We start from the raw sequence: 14,832 nt of genomic DNA on the forward strand, positions 1-14,832 counted from the left end.
TCCCGCATATGTCAAAAGTTAGTATATATTCATCTCTTTGACTAATAAAACCATTTTTCACTCTTTGGATGCCAAACTAGATGCACCAGAAATAAACTTACTCATCCATGCCCTTGCGTTAGAGACCATGAAAAGAGCATACTTAGACAATTTAGTGAGTTTGAGGCATACTCCCTCACACTCATACTCCCTTGATGAAGGTTAATGAACTCTTGGATCTTGGCCTCCCTTAGCTCCAAAGGGAAAAATGGTCTAAAAAGGCACCTTTGAACTCTTCCTATTCTATTGGCCCCATATCTTGACCTCTCTCTGAAAGATCCATTACTCATACCAAACTCTTGCCACACCCTTGACTTGATAGGCCACTAGTTCACCCTATTCATTTGGAGGCACACCCACAATGGCCACAATTTAATACAATTAATCCATGAACTCCATAGGGTCCTCATCAACATTGGAACCATCATACTTGGGCAGATTTATTCTCTTAAAGTCCTAAATCCTAGAGGCCAGATTTTTCACTTGAGGAGAACAAAAGCCTTGATTTCTTTGGATGACTATGGCTTGAGCCAAAAAAGTATTGATATTGTGAAATTCCATATGGGTTACCCCTTCCTCATGATGAAGGGTACTGGGAACCGGTGGAGCTGGGTCATCATCACCAACTCTTACTCTTGGAGGTGCTCTTCTTGAGGCATTATCTAGAGAGCACAAAATGGTTTGTTAGTTAGAGGAAGTCTTAGGACACTTTAGGGAACGACATGAATCTGAAAAAAAGTAAAAACCTTTTTCTAAACGTCCCATAGTCTATATTCATAGTTGTGTTACACTTTACAATCATGAATAAGACCCTATTCGATATGGTATGTTGGACTCCGTCGACCATTTCAAAACCTCGAGCTTTGATACCAACTTTTTCATGAGCCAAGCTTAAGGCCTAGATGTGATACGGTGAATAAGACAACTAGAGGTAACTCATCCAAAACTCTTAACATTCTCATAGCTTTTCATAGGTGATGACATTCAATCACAACAAGCATAAATGGAGGGGATAATGGGACTAAGGGATTCAACATTGAATAGAAGTCAAAAGTCAACTTAAGCATCATACATTTATGTCCAAGCATACATCTACTAAAAGGCTTGGTGGGGGCTAAGACATGTCCCTATCTCGCCTTTATAGAAAATATAATAAGTACTCAAAAGGAATTAAAATTTCTATACAAATCATGAACTAGAAAGGTAAATGGGGTATTGTTCCCAAAACATGGGAAGTCACCAAGTAATAGAAGCTTTCAATAATTGAACTAGCCATGGGGAGGAGAGTGTGGAGTAACGCTTGTCCTTACATGGTGATATCATGTAGGCAAAGAGTATGCATTAGTACTTTGAATATACTAAGTATGTGGGTATGTAATATAATGAAAAACGTTAAGACATTTATAAGCAAAGTACATAAGTGATTGCATGCATGAGAAATCATCATATATGACTTTAAAGCATTCATTTTCTGGAAAGATGACTGTATATAATATTTAAGACCAAGCGAGCTATTACATAAAATCGAACATAAATCCCTACATTAGCAATGGGAGACTACTTGTCGGGTAATATTCCGTCAACTTTAATCATTTCTTTAACTTTAACTTTAGGGGCTAATCAAGGATCCACTAGCCTAAATAGCCTATACGGGCTCCTATGTTGGCACATAATTAATGCAAGATGAGACTTTACATAAGGACCGATTAGGTCGAGTCCCCATCTACATGCTATATTTGATGCTAGGTCAATCCCACAATTAGCATTTAACCATCATATAACATAAGCATTCATATAACTTTATATTTCAAATCATCATTCGATGGAATAGCTCATTAAACCTTTCATTTGAAACACACAAGTGAGAATTGGCCTTTCACAAGTAGAATACTTTATTTCATAATCATTTCATCATTCTTTCATTTCACAAGACTCCCTTTAATCACCAACATTTACTTTCATAAAACCTTCATTTTGTAGTCAAAGCTTTCAATTTAACTTCATTTCAACATAATGAACCTAGGTGGGTTCATTTCATGCAACCTTCAAACACATTTAAAATAATGCTATCATGCATGAGAGTAATGGAAATACATTAATTAAAACACCTTAAAGCAACCCACCTATAGACTTTAAAGCTACTTTCATGCCTCCATATAAGGACCTTGATAAATTATCCATTTCATAAAATTGAGAATCAATATATATCAATATAGACAAGTAACCTTCAATTAAACCATAATCTATGCATTTGAAATCATCATATAAAAACCCATGAGCTTCCATCATTAACAACTGAAATACTAAGTTGAGAAATTTTTTTTGGCTCCATTGGTGGAAGAATCTATGGATGGGACCACATACCTTGGGGAAACAATTCCTTAATACAAATTTTGAAAAGAAATGGAGGCTTGATCCTCTTGGAGTGAAACCCTAAAACCTTTCTTCGTAAAGAGGAAGACTTTGAGAGAAATTGGGAGGTTAGGGTTTGAGTTCTTAGAGTGTGAGTGAGAGTAAAAGAGTGTAGAAAGACTTAGGGTATTTTAGATAGGTGAATTCTACCTTAAAAATGACCTCACTTTGTGTTAAAATGTAGGAAAAGAGCAAAATATCCCCTGTTAAAAATTTGGCTAGACTGGCCTCAAAGGGACCCTTCATAGTCCGTGGTGCTCACCACGGCATGTGGTGGGGTTCCCATTCTAAAGGACTTGGTAATTATTTTTTGGAATATTTCAGGGAGGCTCTTTGAACTTTCTACACGGAGACCTTCACGGTGCATGGAGGGCATTACTACACGTGAAATATGGCCGTGGTGCAGGTGGTCTTTGCCTTTAACTATTTCTTGTGGGCTTTGGAGATGGGTCACCACGGAGGGTTGCACGGTCTGTGGTGCTCACCACCGTCCGTGATCCCTCATATGTTTCCCTTTTGTGTAAGTTTGAGCCTCTAATTCACCACCATGCTGGCTCATCATGAGGCTTGATGTGCACTATGATCCGCGATGGCCTTTCATAGTCGACACCTAGTGCTAATTTTCTATATTTCTCTACACTTCTTTATTCCTCATTTTAGGACTTTCCAAATTTTTGAAAATCAGTTTTGTATTGTATCACCATGAGATTCAGTTGAACCATTTATTTCTATAGATGAGCAATGGCTTGCAAGTTTAATTTTGTTCCCTTCGAGGAACTAGGATTGTCCGTAATAGATGAAGTTGGGATTGGTTCAGATGAGATAATGTCACGACCTAATTCTGGGTCATGATGGCACCTACCATAACCCCAGTAGGTAGGCCAAACCCAAGATATGCGAAAGACAATAGTGACAAAATGAAAAGACGAAATATAACAAAAGAAAAGTCGGGCCATAGTATAGATATACAAATACTATACAAAATATACAAAAGTCCCAATAGTGACAAAACGAAAAGACGAAATGACAATAGAACAAACCTCAGACTTGGTGTCACCTATACAGGAGCTACTAAGTACAGAAGCTGATAAAATGTAAAAATATACAATACAGATTTGATTGTCCAAAATACAAAATACAAGTCAGAGCAAAAGAGGGAATGTAGTAAGTATATGAACGCTGGAAGCTTACCACAATCCAAAATTGGCACCGCTACAGATGATCAGGTGTGCACTGAGAGTGGCTCAAACTGGGAGATGCATCCAGAAATATGCAGAAGTGCAGTATGAGTACCAAATATGGGGTACCCACTAGGCATTATAGGCTGACCGAACTCAGAAAAAATAAAATATATAATCAATAGCACGATGATACTAATAACACAAGAGAGAAGCATAAAGTCCATGATCTCAGGAAAAAGGGTAAGAATAGATCATACAATAATAAAGTAACCCAACAAAATATGTAATCAAATCCATAACCTCGACTCATAAAATACCAGAAGAATGCCCAAATGTAAACTCGAATTTATGGGCTAAAACACTTCCAAAACTATCATAAAGCACCCTGAATAAGTCTCGAACTCATCAATGAACTGAGGCACCTGAAATTCATAATCGACCTCATCAATAAAAATAACAACTTGGGATATGTATTAACAGTCCACCCGTAATTCACACCTCGAGCTTCTCAATAAAAATAATAGCCAAAATATATATAAATGGGCCACCTACCTCAAGCTTATCAAGAAATATAATACCATAATATGGTGTCACCATGTTTCATTTAAATTTCTCATATTTAGGCATCAACCAAAATTTTGACACCTCTCTATCATGACCCGATTTTGGGTCATGATGATGCCTACCATAACCCCAGAGTAGGCAAGCTAAACCCAAGACAAGCAGAAGACAAATCTCAATCTAATTAAGTAATCAATAACATATGAAGGCGGAAGCAAAAAAGTATAACCAAAGAAAAGTCAGGATAATGTATAAATATGCAAATACAATACAAAATATACAAAAGTCCCAATAGTGACCAAACAAAAAAAAGAACTAACACTAGACCGATCCCTGGAACTGATGTCACCTATACAAGAGCTACTAAGTACAAAACCTAACAAAATGTAAAAATATACAATACATATCTGACTGTCCAAAATACAAAATACAAGTCAGAAAAAAAGAGGGAATGTAGCAACTCTATGAACGCCGGGAGCTCACCACAATCCGGAACTAGCACTGGTATGGATTATCAGGTGCGCAATTAGGGTGTCTCAAACTGGGATTTACATCCATAAAGATGTAGAATTGCAGCATGAGTAAAAAAAATAGGGAACCCAGTAGGCATCATAGGCCGACTGAACTCAGAAAGAATAAAATATATAATAAGTAGCACGATGATACTAATAACATAAGAGAGAGGCATAAAGTCCATGATCTTAGGGAAAAGGGTACAGGGAGATCATACAATAATCAAGTAACCCAACAAAATAGTAATCACATCCATAACCTTGACTCATAAAATACCAGAAGAATGCCCAAATGTAAACTCGAATTTATGGGCTAAAACACTTCCAAAACTATCATAAAGCACCCTAAATAAGTCTCGATCTCATCAATGAATAGGGGTGCCTAGACTTCATACCTCGACCTCATCAACAAAAGTAATAACCCAGAATGTGTATTAATGGGACACCCGAAATTCACATCTCGAGCTTATCAATAAAAATAATAACCCGAAATATGTATCAACGGACCACTCAAAATTCACACCTCAATCTTATCAATAAAAATAATACCATAATAAGGTATCACCATATTTCATTTAAATTTCTCATATTTAGGCATCAATAAAAAGTATCATCCTCTCTTTATGCTCTTTTCTTTTTTTTTGAATAGGTTTTTAACACTTGTGAGGTAAATAAGAGAAGTAGCATGTAAAGAAATCATATATTACTTGTCATGACCCAACTACGTAGGCCATGACTGGGGTCCGACCTGGTCCCCCGTATACATTAATCTCAACAATAAAAACTATACAAAAGAATCCAGAGGGTGATAGCAAAATCATCTTCACATAGCCTCTTTCATTTGCACCATGTCATGCAAGGGCCGACAAGGCTGCCATTACATAATAATATTTATAATATTCCATATAGACACAACTGAATCAAACTCGTAAACAACCCACCTACATATGTGTTACACCCCATACTTTGGTACCTCAGAATGCTTCTTAAGCTTCTCAAGTTTTTGGGAAGGCTCTTAAGTTTCTCAAAAGTCATTATATGAGTCAGATAGTTTATAATGCTATCAAATAACTCCAAGGAAAGGGGAACGAAATGCTTCATAATAAGGAAGATTGGAAATATGGTTATAAAAGTTCGAAAGGAGTTGGAGGCCGAGAAATGAGTCGTAGCACTAGATTGACTCGCGTAAACTACCAACTTGGAGGTCTTACGTACTTAAGCTACTCCAGTGCATGTTGAGACTAAGTAGCAAGGAATACATAGGCTCTTAAAGTGCGACGAAATTACGAACCCACGAAAGAGAAATAAGGAAATGACGCACCTACTTGAAGCAAGTAGGTGACTCACCTACTTGACACATGGCAGAACGTGATAGGTACACATGGAATCACATGTAAGTGACACGTGTAAGCAGGTGACACACCATGGGGTGGACCCCCCACCTGCCACGTGGCAACCATGGATTGGTTGCATAATTGAGGTGGCTGCCTAAGGGTGTGACATGTGTCACCATTAGGGGATGACATGTGTCACTCTCCAAAAAGATATATATCTATGTATGGATGACTATTAAGTCATTCTTAGCCAAAACTTGAACAAAAATAGAGAGAAAAACGTGGAGAAGAAAGCAAAGGCAGCCATGGTTTGGAGAAATACCAAGTTAGTAATACGAGTATAACTCCTTGTGTAAGGCTTATTTTTGAGTTATTCAAAATATTTTGGAAAGCTATTTCATAGGGATACAACTTTCATTTAGACTCCACAACCCAGTTTTCCTTTTCTCTGCTCAAAAAAGGGTGATGAAGTATGGGGGAGGTGCTGCCCAGATTTTGCTTTGGAACTCCTACACGGACTGCTGTGAGTATTTTGGTAATATATTTTCGTACAAACTTGCTGTAGGGGTAATTAAAAATTGTTTGAGACCTTGATACACATTTGTATAACTTTCATTGAGGCCACAAATCCTTTTTCCCTCAATTACCCCTCCGAAACTAAGCGACAATATAAGACAGTGGGCTGTCAAGATTTCATGTTTTGGATAGTTTTGGCGAGTTTGACAAGTTTAACGTAAGGTAAGACCTTTAATTTCAATTAGGAGTTTATGGTGTTGTTATATGGTGTATTACACCCCTTTTATGCTGCTGGAAGTTTAAGAATGTCGTAAAAATGCTCGACGTTCGAAATAAACTAAATTGGAATCGCTATAGTTAAATTGTCGTCGAAGAATAGTGTTGTTCATGTGAGGTGCTGCTGCAGGGGTGTGATGCGTTGTTTCAGGGCCTAAATATGTTCTAATGTGGGTTAGGGTGCTTCTGGTTGAATCCACACGACCCCTCATTGCGTATAATGAAAGGCGTTACAAAATAAAGGCTAGATGCCCTATTGTGCTACCGTATATTTGAATAAGTCGTTAGGAGTTTATGTTGTATATTGTTGGTGTGAATTGCTGCAGGTTGTTGTTGTTGGTTGGCTGTAGGTCTTAGGGACCTAATTGGAAATTTGGATAGGGCACATTATAGGGGAGGTGCTGCCCAATATTCGTCGACGCCTTAGCGAATAACATAACTAGTCGGGGAAACGACTAAGGAAATAGATTCCATTAATACTAAGATGTAACCTAGGGTGATGGAAAGTAAAAGGGGTTGATATTCATACTAGGTTTAGAGGACGATGATACAAGTCGGGCTAAAAGCAGTCGACCAGAGATATGTAAAGCTATTCTTCTCTTTTTTTTGGCATGTCTTAGACGTTAGTAATGAATGATATGTATTTGAGCTTGGGGTAATTCCATTCATATATTCCAAGCATGAGCCATGATTTTCATTGACTTCGTGATATTAGAACTCCTATAGTAATTGAGTTGTTTCCTTTTAGGGCTTCTATATGACAAAAGGTGGTATGTGTAAAGCCTGTCTCTTATTCCCTTTGGAATGTATTAAAATATAAGTGAATTGAGGTATGATATCAGTGTAAAGGCAGTTCCAGTTGTAAGTCCCGAGTATAACTTGTGACTCGAGTTTACTCCTTAATGCTAAGGGTCTTGAAGTAGTTAAACTATGACCCTCGAGCCTTCTACAGGCTGAATAGTGATTGGGTGTGTAAGTTCCTAAATCTGGGGTCTCTTAGGCATATTTATAATAACGATAATATCTAAGGGATATTTGATATGTCACAGAGTTTTACGGGCACGTATATGCATTATAATATATATATGGATTGGGCTGAACGTACCTCGACAAATTTTGCTATGTAAGGATTGGGTCATACATTCCACAACAGATTATGCATTATACGGATCAGGCTGTTGTACCTCGGCATTATTATGCATTATATGGATCGGGCCGTCGTACCTCTACATCATCATGTAATATATGGATTGGGCCATCATACCTCGGCATTATCATGTAATATATGGATCGAACCATCGTACCTCGGCATTATCATATAACATATGGATCGGGCCGTCGTTCCTCGGCATGTGCTTGCTGTGTATATGAATCGGGTTATACGTCCCACAGTGCTAATAATATGCATATGCCTATCATGATAGATGATATGTTTGTAACACCGAGTCCCCGAGCGGGCCAGATACAGTATGTGATAATAGTATACATGACTTTATTGTATGCGATGTAGGTATAGTACCCTATTAAATGCTATACTTGGTTTCCTGCATCCCTGTTTCAGTTGTTATCTCAGTTATGTTATGCTTATATACTCAGTACATGTATCGTACTGACCCCCCTTTCTTTGGGGGGCTGCATTTCATGCCCATAGGTACAATACAGGTTTTGGGACTCCACCAGCTCAGGATTCCACTCAGCAAGTTTAGAAGAAGCTCCATTTATTCGGAGCCAAGTTTTGGTACCAAACCACCGATGTATATATTTGGTTACACAGGGGTACGGCGGGGGCCCTGTCCCGCCATATGTTGTCGTTCCTATTCTTAGAGGTCTGTAGACATGTATGTGTGGGTTGTTCATGAGTTTATTTTGGTTGTGCCTATATAGCACGTTGTAAATGATTTTACGTTATGGCAGCCTTGTCGGCTTGCATTCTCTTTCATGATACGACATAAATGAAAGAGGCCACACGTACACGAAAAAGTTTTAACTCATTGGGGTTTTGTGAGTAGTATCGCTTTGCTCATAGTTCAATTTGACTACAGTTGAAAAATATGTATACGGGGGTCTAGGTCGGACCCCAGTCGCAGCCTATGGGGTTGGGTCGTGATAATATGTGTACAAACCTCTAAGAATATTAATAGTGACATATGGCAGGAAAAGGCTCGTGTCGTACCCCTGAGTACACAACTATATACATTATACGATCAGCACCAATATCTAAGCTCCGGAATAGTGGAGCACTTTCGACATAGCTGAGTGGGAGTCCTAAGTTGGCGGATCTCCAAAGTAAGTATCTGTACCTGTGGGCATGAAATGCAGCACCCCCTTAAAAAAAGGGAGGTCAGTACTATATATGTATTGAGTATGTAAAACATAACATATCATAGCCGAGACCATAACTGAACCAAGGATGCAGGGGAAAACTATAACAATTAACAAATTAATGTACCTGCACCTTAGGACACATAGTCATATACATCATCATACGCTGTGCCCGGCTCATTAAGGAACCCGGTATCATAACTATTTCATCATATTACCATATCACCATATCATCATCCCCTCTCACCATGCATATTATTTCATCAGATCATCATATACGGCATCCTATCATCGTATACGGCATAATCTTATCATATATGTCATCATAGTATATCCGGTCCACTATAGGGCTCAGGGTCTCAAATATATCCTTATATTTCATATACATGCCTACGTAGGTATCCGAACCTTTAGTGAGGGACTCGGTGAAAGAGTAGTGTACATAACGTACCGCACCTAGCCCTTTTATGGGACTTGGTGCCATTATCACATAGTAAAATATACCAAGGAACGTTCGGCCCGATCCATAATTTAAAACCATGTGGAGGAACATATGGCTTTATCCACCTTTTCATAATATCATCACATATATATATAACCATCCCAGGACTCGATGAATAACTTCATCACATACAACGTCATTGTATTCTTCAACTTCATCATATACGACATTTCCTTATCGTATACTTCATACATATATATATATAACTGGCTCGAGACTCAGTGAAAGAGTAATAAAGTTATGCATGATAATATTCCCGACCCATCATGGGACTCAGTGAAAGAAGGGTTATCGTATGCACAAGTAGAGTAGTGAGAAACCATATGCAACTTGCTCATCTCTAGAGACTCAATAAAACAGTCAAGTGAACTGTCACTTGAAGACCAGGGAAGTAATTCTTCGAGGCACCCTTTAGATGTTTTTAGGGATTTCATCAATTAGGGCCTCAGGAACTACAGGCATGTACCAAGATATTGCTACAAAGTTTATACAATCAAAGACAAATTTATGCAATCAGACACATAGCTTATGCAATCAAATATACAACTTATGCAATCAGAGACATTTATCCTCTCAGAGCCTTTCAGAATATGAGCTTATATTTCCACTTACTATGCAACATATATATGGCTTAGAGTAGTAATCTAACTAGTTTAGGACCCTTAGTAATTAGAGTTGACTACAAGTCACGAATTACGTCTGGAACCTCTAAATGGAATTATCTCTAAACTCATATCACATATCATTTCTCTTACCTTAAGCCCCTTTCAAAGAGAGAAATAGGCAAGCCTTATATGTACTACTTATCATCTTATAGCAGACTTGAAAGGCGAGGACTCCACTTATTGTAGGAGTTCTAACATCTAGAAGTGAACAAGGGTCTTGATTCCTACTCAATGATTTATAAATAGAATGACTCCCAAATTTTGTATATATATAACTTAAGGCTAAGACATGCCAAAAGAAACCAAAGTGTAAGCTTCACATACCTTTTGTGGATTAATTGTAATCCAGCTTGCCTCGTTACCTCCTTGATCTAATAATATGAGAGTAATACTGAGGTTAATGACCTTTTACTTTCTGATTTCCACCTCTTAACCAAGTAACCATAGGAATCATTTCCTCATCCAATACCCTCGACTAGTTTGTTACAAGTTCCAAAGTTACAGAAAATCAGGCAGCATCTCCTCTATAACTTCAACATCTCTGAAATTTCAACAACCATATCAACAACAATAACCATCAGCATATATATAAATAAATCACTTCAACATTACCCAATACAACTCCAAACAACTAGCTCAAAACTACGATACCAAAATAAAGTTTTTAACCTTTATTTCATAAAACCTTTAACCATAATAAATGGGGGGTAATGTGGATGAAACTAGAAGTAACCACACCATTTTTGAACCCTTTACATCCCTGCAACACACAACCACACCAGCTACATCCGCGGACCACAATCAAAACACCCTATGTGACTTCGATTTAACTATGACGACTTCAATTTAGTTTGTTTCTAATGTCAAGTATCATTATGAAATTTTTACACTTACAAACTTATTTAAGACATGTAATATACCTTATAACATCATCATAAACTCCAATTTAAAATGGAAAACCTTACCTTGCCTGAAACTCGCCAAATTCGCCACAACTTGCCTCGGAAGTTCCTTTAGCATGACTAAAACTTTGTGGCTGCTTGCTATCATTTTGGTGCTGCTCCAAAACATAAATTTACATTCATAACATCTTCATAACATCGTGGTATACCCTAGATAATTAATTCACGGAACAAAATCGGAGGCTTACCTTTCTTTCTCCTTGGCCGAACTACTCTCTCTCTAGTTCTAGATTTTTCTTCTCTTCTTTCTTTCTCTAGAAGTCTCTTGAACTAGGAAGATAAATGAATTTCTTGTAGATAACAATGAGTCAGAACATATATATATATATATAGGCTACTTTAGGGGGGTGACACGTGTTAACCCCAAGTGGTGACATATGTCAAGACCTCATTGGGCCAACACATCCCTTCCTCCTACCATAGGCTGCCACGTGGAATGTGGGGGCCACCCCCTTGCTCCAAATTCTGCCATATGGCACTCTCCCTTTCTTTCATGTGGCATTCTCTCATGCTTCCATGTGTCACTCTCTTTTCCTCCTCGTGGGTTCGTAATCTCGTCTTACTTTACGAACCTATGCAATCCTTGCTGTGTTAGCTTGGTATGTACTAAAGTAGATTAAGTAAGCAAGATTTCAAAGTTGGTAGCTTATGTAAGTAAGTCTAGTCCTATGACTCATCATTTGGTCTCCAACTTCTTCCGGATTCTTACAACGCTATTTCCAATCTTCCCTATCAGGAGGTGTCACATTCTCCCTTCCTTAGAGTTGTTTGATAGCATTATGGGCTATCCAGCTTCCATGGTAACTTCTAAGAAGCTTGAGAATCTTTAAGAAGCTTTAAGAAACTTAAGAATCCTTCTAAAAACTTAAGAACCTTTCAAGATACTTAAGAAGCTTAAGCACCTTCCAAGGTACAAAAGTATGGGGTGTAACAATTCTTCCCCCCTTTATAAAATTCTTCCTCCAATGTGAACCAAAACCCTCCTCAAGATCTTATACCGACTATATAGAGAGTTTCTCTATTCCATCGCAATAACACATACTTTCATCGAGCAATCAGTATCAGAGTTCCAAAGGTTGGGATTTCCTGTAGACGTAGAGAATAGGTACGGATACTTGTGCTTCATTTCCCTTTCAGCTCCCCAGTTTATTTATTTGAGACTCTCATTTAGCCATAACACCTTGACTAAGGCTACATCCTTAATTCGCCACCCCCTAATCCGCCGATCCAGGATGGCGACCAGTTTTTTCTCATAGGATAACTCCTCTATGACCTGGATATCCTTTGTGGAATATACTCAGGATGGATCACCAACACACTTGTGAAGCATCGATACTTGGAAGACTAGATTTACTGCTTTCGGATCCGCCGAAAAGTCCAACTCATAGTCAACCTTGCCTATTCGGTGGAGGGACTGATAAGAGCCAATGCATCTTGTACTAAGGTCCTCTCTCTTGCTGGCTCTCATCACTTTATCATCCACTTTTGAGAGTGCTTAATTATAACTTGAAACTGTAGAGATCGATGTCGATTATCTGTGTATAACTTCTGTCGACTCGAAGCTGCTAATAATCTCTCCCGAATAAGCTTCACCTTCTATACCACTTATTGAACCACATCTGGGCGTATTAGTCATGTTTTACTACCATCAAACTAATTAATTTGCGACCTATACTATTCGCCATACCAAGTCTCGTACAGGGCCATCTGGATATTAGATTGATAATTATTATCATAAGTACTTTTAACAAGTGGTAGGAAATTGTTCGAGCTACCTTTGGAGCAAACCGTATAGGACTGCACCATATCGTCTAATGTTTAGCTAGTAATCTTAGGTTTTCCATCAGTCTGAGGGTAAAATTGTGTACGAAGACCTATTTGTCTTCCCAATCTCTTCATAAATTGATCTTCGGTAGTTAACTATAACTAGGGCTCCTTCGTCTAGGACAATAGCTATGGGAACTTAGTAAGGTCCTACCACTCTTTTGACCTATAATTTCACACCAGCAGGCAGTTTTTGATTGGAGGAACATGGGCTGATCTTGTTAATCTGCGGGTAACATTCCATATAGAATTATCTTTCCAGGGAGTGCAAAGTGAGTCTTGTAGCCAATGTTATTGTTTGGAATCTTCGACCTCGTATATTACTTCTCGCCTTCTTTGATGAAATTAACTGGTACCCCCACATTTTTGACTTCTCCTTTTTGTCCATTATAGTCGTCTACCAAGTTGTGGTGAAGTCCTCTCACACAATGACTTGTATAGCTGTTCCGTGGTTTGCCTATCATTAACTGGTACTATGTTGAAGAACTGTGGCATACAAGTGCGCCATCTGTTAGTAATCAGCTAATCCTGCTTGCTTTGATTAAGCCCTTTTATAATTCCCTTAACGTAACTTATAACACTCTAGGTACATAATGTCATATGGTTGCTTCGCCGCTAGTTCGGATTCTTCTATCTCGTGCGATCATAGCAGCACTAATACTCCAGATCCCACTGGAATTTTAAAGTTAAACATGCTTGGGCGAGAGTAGTACTAGGATGGGTGACTTCCCTAGGAAGTCCTCATGTCATGTTCTATTTCAATCCTTGCAATAATTTGTGAAGGCACTCAACCTAGACCAAGATTTACCTTAGCGTCTTCTTTCTAGTATTCATGCTTCGCCTTTCCCTCTCCGCCCTTGTCTTACACTCGACATCAGGATAGATCGTTGGTTCAACGACAGCTAGGTCCTATTTTTCCCTTAGTACTCACCCCATCCCAGTAGTTTGGTCTAACCCATCTTGACATCTCTCTATAATATATCCAAAACATCCTAGATCCTTTTATCGTGTACTTGTCACTTGACCCTATGCTTAACATATACATATCTATAGATTGCATAACCATTCTGATACAACTAGTATAAGATAGACATAATCTTTTCGTTTCCTAGAGGGTAATATTTCTTACCCATTATTCATGATCCTTACTCTAGACTAATTCCACCTGGTAGAGCAAACGTACTTAACCCCCTTATCCTTCCTCGTCATTCTCATCCTTAATACCTCGCAGGAAGTCTTAAGACGTTCATACCCATCACCATTCTTCTCACCATATCAGTATCGACCTTTTAATTACCACCCATACTGCAATTTACTTATTTCCCAAAGTCAGTTGTACTCCTAGTTTAGTCGGATCTTATCATTACCGTGGATACAATATCTCAAGATATACTACAACCTTATATCTCATTCTCTTTTTGTTTCATAAAAAAATTCGGTAGAGTTTCTTCTATATTCCTTACTATCCCAAACCTGCACTCAAGAAATACCAACAATTCCTCACAAGGCCAACATATATATATTCATATCACCACTACAAAGGGCGCCGAATATCAACAATAGTATAAAATAATGGACTTACCTCGTATGTCCAACTCGAACTGCACCTATTACACTTTCTTGTCTACTTTTCCCTTCAATCTTCGACTTTACATTTCAATCATATTTCAATCTTCTTACCTTATCAAGGATGCCTCATTCATACCATTACTTACCTGTATACTGG

Source organism: Solanum dulcamara, chromosome 1 (genome assembly GCF_947179165.1).
Source record: "Solanum dulcamara chromosome 1, daSolDulc1.2, whole genome shotgun sequence".
Lineage (NCBI taxonomy): Eukaryota > Viridiplantae > Streptophyta > Magnoliopsida > Solanales > Solanaceae > Solanum > Solanum dulcamara.